This window comes from Rhinoderma darwinii, chromosome 2, assembly GCF_050947455.1.
Source record: "Rhinoderma darwinii isolate aRhiDar2 chromosome 2, aRhiDar2.hap1, whole genome shotgun sequence".
Taxonomy (NCBI): domain Eukaryota; kingdom Metazoa; phylum Chordata; class Amphibia; order Anura; family Rhinodermatidae; genus Rhinoderma; species Rhinoderma darwinii.
In genome coordinates, this window is record NC_134688.1 from 220,124,204 (window position 1) to 220,130,203 (window position 6,000).

Sequence of the window (6,000 nt, forward strand, 5' to 3'; positions counted from 1 at the left end):
AACGCGCCTCCACAAGATGAAGAAGAACGCGGCGCCCTACAAACCCATCGGATCGTGAAACATCACATTAAGGTAGATATAGACACTATTTGCGTTCGGGACGTCAGACTTTCTGGGCAATCAGGCACTCTCCTATCTTTTAACTACTCGATAGGAAATATTGGTATGGCAGCAATTCTGAAAAAGGCACCAATTCTGGAGATGGAGAGGCCGGCTGAAGGGGTAGGAGGAGGCCGGATTTTTTTTTAACGCCATGTGTGCATGCACTAGAGGCCTACATACATGTTGTTAAATTCAGGTTTTTTTCAGCCTGATAGTCCAGAATATTTACAAGCTTGTCGCACTTTGAGACGGCGAATGTCCTCCAGTTCGTATTGGCGTTGTGTCCCTAATTCTTTCTCACATTGTGGACAAAGAATGGGTAATTTGTTTTAGGTAGAAGAGGAATTGTGTACTGATATTGGTACCAGAAGAACGCGCCTCCATAGGATGAAGAAGAACGCGGCGCGCTACAAACCTTTCGGATCGTGAAACATCACATTAAGGTAGATATAGACACCATTTGCGTTCGGGACGTCAGACTTTCTGGGCCATCAGGCACTCTCCTATCTTTTAACTACATGATAGGAAATATTGGTGTGGCAGCAATTCTGAAAAATGCACCAACCCTGGAGATGGAAAGGCCGGCTGAAGGGGTAGGAGGAGGCCGGATTTTTTTTTAACGCCATGTGTGCATGCACTGGAGGCCTACATACATGTTGTTAAATTCAGTGTTTTTTCAGCCTGATAGTCCAGAATGTTTACAAGCTTGTCGCACTTTGAGACGGCGAATGTCCTCCGGTTCGTATTGGCGTTGTGTCCCTAATTCTTTCTCACATTGTGGACAAAGAATGGGTAATTTGTTTTAGGTAGAAGAGGAATTGTGTACTGATATTGGTACCAGAAGAACGCGCCTCCATAGGATGAAGAAGAACGCGGCGCGCTACAAACCTTTCGGATCGTGAAACATCACATTAAGGTAGATATAGACACCATTTGCGTTCGGGACGTCAGACTTTCTGGGCCATCAGGCACTCTCCTATCTTTTAACTACATGATAGGAAATATTGGTGTGGCAGCAATTCTGAAAAATGCACCAACCCTGGAGATGGAAAGGCCGGCTGAAGGGGTAGGAGGAGGCCGGATTTTTTTTTAACGCCATGTGTGCATGCACTGGAGGCCTACATACATGTTGTTAAATTCAGTGTTTTTTCAGCCTGATAGTCCAGAATGTTTACAAGCTTGTCGCACTTTGAGACGGCGAATGTCCTCCGGTTCGTATTGGCGTTGTGTCCCTAATTCTTTCTCACATTGTGGGCAAAGAATGGGTAATTTGTTTTAGGTAGAAGAGGAATTGTGTACTGATATTGGAACCAGAAGAACGTGCCTCCACAAGATGAAGAAGAACGCGGCGCCCTACAAACCCATCGGATCGTGAAACATCACATTAAGGTAGATATAGACACTATTTGCGTTCGGGACGTCAGACTTTCTGGGCAATCAGGCACTCTCCTATCTTTTAACTACTTGATAGGAAATATTGGTATGGCAGCAATTCTGAAAAAGGCACCAATTCTGGAGATGGAGAGGCCGGCTGAAGGGGTAGGAGGAGGCCGGATTTTTTTTTTAACGCCATGTGTGCATGCACTGGAGGCCTACATACATGTTGTTAAATTCAGGTTTTTTTCAGCCTGATAGTCCAGAATATTTACAAGCTTGTCGCACTTTGAGACGGCGAATGTCCTCCAGTTCGTATTGGCGTTGTGTCCCTAATTCTTTCTCACATTGTGGGCAAAGAATGGGTAATTTGTTTTAGGTAGAAGAGGAATTATGTACTGATATTGGAACCAGAAGAACGCGCCTCCACAAGATGAAGAAGAACGCGGCGCCCTACAAACCTGTCGGATCGTGAAACATCACATTAAGGTAGATATAGACACAATTTGCGTTCGGGACGTCAGACTTTCTGGGCCATCAGGCACTCTCCTATCTTTTAACTACATGATAGGAAATATTGGTGTGGCAGCAATTCTGAAGAATGCACCAATTCTGGAGATGGAAAGGCCGGCTGAAGGGGTAGGAGGAGGCCGGATTTTTTTTTTAACGCCATGTGTGCATGCACTGGAGGCCTACATACATGTTGTTAAATTCTGTGTTTTTTCAGCCTGATAGTCCAGAATGTTTACAAGCTTGTTGCACTTTGAGACGGCGAATGTCCTCCAGTTCGTATTGGCGTTGTGTACCTAATTCTTTCTCACATTGTGGGCAAAGAATGGGTAATTTGTTTTAGGTAGAAGAGGAATTGTGTACTAATATTGGTACCAGAAGAATGCGCCTTTATAGGATGAAGAGGAACGTGGCGCGCTACAAACCCATCGGATCGTGAAACATCACATTAAGGTAGATATAGACACTATTTGCGTTCGGGACGTCAGACTTTCTGGGCCATCAGGCACTCTCCTATCTTTTAAATACATGATAGGAAATATTGGTGTGGCAGCAATTCTGAAAAATGCACCAATTCTGGAGATGTAGAGGCCGGCTGAAGGGGTAGGAGGAGGCCGGATTTTTTTTTTAACGCCATGTGTGCATGCACTGGAGGCCTACATACATGTTGTTAAATTCAGTGTTTTTTCAGCCTGATAGTCCAGAATGTTTACAAGCTTGTCGCACTTTGAGACGGCGAATGTCCTCCAGTTCGTATTGGCGTTGTGTCCCTAATTCTTTCTCACATTGTGGGCAAAGAATGGGTTATTTGTTTTAGGTAGAAGAGGAATTATGTACTGATATTGGAACCAGAAGAACGCGCCTCCACAAGATGAAGTAGAACGCGGCGCCCTACAAACCTGTCGGATCGTGAAACATCACATTAAGGTAGATATAGACACCATTTGTGTTCGGGACGTCAGACTTTCTGGGCCATCAGGCACTCTCCTATCTTTTAACTACATGATAGGAAATATTGTTGTGGCAGCAATTCTGAAAAATGCACCAATTCTGGAGATGGAGAGGCCGGCTGAAGAGGTAGGAGGAGGCCTGATTTTTTTTTTAACGCCATGTGTGCATGCACTGGAGGCCTACATACATGTTGTTAAATTCAGTGTTTTTTCAGCCTGATAGTCCAGAATGTTTACAAGCTTGTCGCACTTTGAGACGGCGAATGTCCTCCAGTTCATATTGGCGTTGTGTCCCTAATTCTTTCTCACATTGTGGGCAAAGAATGGGTAATTTGTTTTAGGTAGAAGAGGAATTGTGTACTGATATTGGAACCAGAAGAACGCGCCTCCACAAGATGAAGAAGAACGCGGCGCCCTACAAATCCATCGGATCGTGAAACATCACATTAAGGTAGATATAGACACTATATGCGTTCGGGACGTCAGACTTTCTGGGCCATCAGGCACTCTCCTATCTTTTAACTACATGATAGGAAATATTGGTGTGGCAGCAATTCTGAAAAATGCACCAACTCTGGAGATGGAAAGGCCGGCTGAAGGGGTAGGAGGAGGGCGGATTTTGTTTTTTAACACCATGTGTGCATGCACTGGAGGCGTACATACATGTTGTTAAATTCAGTTTTTTTTCAGCCTGATAGTCCAGAATGTTTACAAGCTTGTTGCACTTTGAGACGGCGAATGTCCTCCAGTTCGTATTGGCATTGTGTACCTAATTCTTTCTCACATTGTGGGCAAAGAATGGGTAATTTGTTTTAGGTAGAAGAGGAATTGTGTACTAATATTGGTACCAGAAGAATGCGCCTTTATAGGATGAAGAGGAACGCGGCGCGCTACAAACCCATCGGATCGTGAAACATCACATTAAGGTAGATATAGACACAATTTGCGTTCGGGACGTCAGACTTTCTGGGCCATAAGGCACTCTCCTGTCTTTTAACTACATGATAGGAAATATTGGTGTGGTAGCAATTCTGAAAAAGGCACCAATGCTGGAGATGGAGAGGCCGGCTGAAGGGGTAGGAGGAGGCCGGATTTTTTTTTTAACGCCATGTGTGCATGATCTAGAGGCCTACATATATGTTGTTAAATTCAGTTTTTTTTCAGCATGATAGTCCGGAATGTTTACAAGCTTGTTGCACTTTGAGACGGCGAATGTCCTCCAGTTCGTATTGGCGTTGTGTACCTAATTCTTTCTCACATTGTGGGCAAAGAATGGGTAATTTGTTTTAGGTAGAAGAGGAATTGTGTACTGATATTGGAACCAGAAGAACGCGCCTCCACAAGATGAAGAAGAACGCGGCGCCCTACAAACCCATCGGATCGTGAAACATCACATTAAGGTAGATATAGACACTATTTGCGTTCGGGACGTCAGACTTTCTGGGCAATCAGGCACTCTCCTATCTTTTAACTACTTGATAGGAAATATTGGTATAACAGCAGCAATTCTGAAAAAGGCACCAATTCTGGAGATGGAGAGGCCGGCTGAAGGGGTAGGAGGAGGCCGGATTTTTTTTTAACGCCATGTGTGCATGCACTAGAGGCCTACATACATGTTGTTAAATTCAGGTTTTTTTCAGCCTGATAGTCCAGAATATTTACAAGCTTGTCGCACTTTGAGACGGCGAATGTCCTCCAGTTCGTATTGGCGTTGTGTCCCTAATTCTTTCTCACATTGTGGACAAAGAATGGGTAATTTGTTTTAGGTAGAAGAGGAATTGTGTACTAATATTGGTACCAGAAGAACGCGCCTCCATAGGATGAAGAAGAACGCGGCGCGCTACAAACCTTTCGGATCGTGAAACATCACATTAAGGAAGATATAGACACTATTTGCGTTCGGGACGTCAGACTTTCTGGGCCATCAGGCACTCTCCTATCTTTTAAATACATGATAGGAAATATTGGTGTGGCAGCAATTCTGAAAAATGCACCAATTCTGGAGATGTAGAGGCCGGCTGAAGGGGTAGGAGGAGGCCGGATTTTTTTTTTAACGCCATGTGTGCATGCACTGGAGGCCTACATACATGTTGTTAAATTCAGTGTTTTTTCAGCCTGATAGTCCAGAATGTTTACAAGCTTGTCGCACTTTGAGACGGCGAATGTCCTCCAGTTCGTATTGGCGTTGTGTCCCTAATTCTTTCTCACATTGTGGGCAAAGAATGGGTTATTTGTTTTAGGTAGAAGAGGAATTATGTACTGATATTGGAACCAGAAGAACGCGCCTCCACAAGATGAAGTAGAACGCGGCGCCCTACAAACCTGTCGGATCGTGAAACATCACATTAAGGTAGATATAGACACCATTTGTGTTCGGGACGTCAGACTTTCTGGGCCATCAGGCACTCTCCTATCTTTTAACTACATGATAGGAAATATTGTTGTGGCAGCAATTCTGAAAAATGCACCAATTCTGGAGATGGAGAGGCCGGCTGAAGGGGTAGGAGGAGGCCGGATTTTTTTTTTTTAACGCCATGTGTGCATGCACTGGAGGCCTACATACATGTTGTTAAATTCAGTGTTTTTTCAGCCTGATAGTCCAGAATGTTTACAAGCTTGTCGCACTTTGAGACGGCGAATGTCCTCCGGTTCGTATTGGTGTTGTGTCCCTAATTCTTTCTCACATTGTGGGCAAAGAATGGGTAATTTGTTTTAGGTAGAAGAGGAATTGTGTACTGATATTGGAAACAGAAGAACGCGCCTCCACAAGATGAAGAAGAACGCGGCGCCCTACAAATCCATCGGATCGTGAAACATCACATTAAGGTAGATATAGACACTATATGCGTTCGGGACGTCAGACTTTCTGGGCAATCAGGCACTCTCCTATCTTTTAACTACTCGATAGGAAATATTGGTATGGCAGCAATTCTGAAAAAGGCACCAATTCTGGAGATGGGGAGGCCGGCTGAAGGGGTAGGAGGAGGCCGGATTTTTTTTTTAACGCCATGTGTGCATGCACTAGAGGCCTACATACATGTTGTTAAATTCAGGTTTTTTTCAG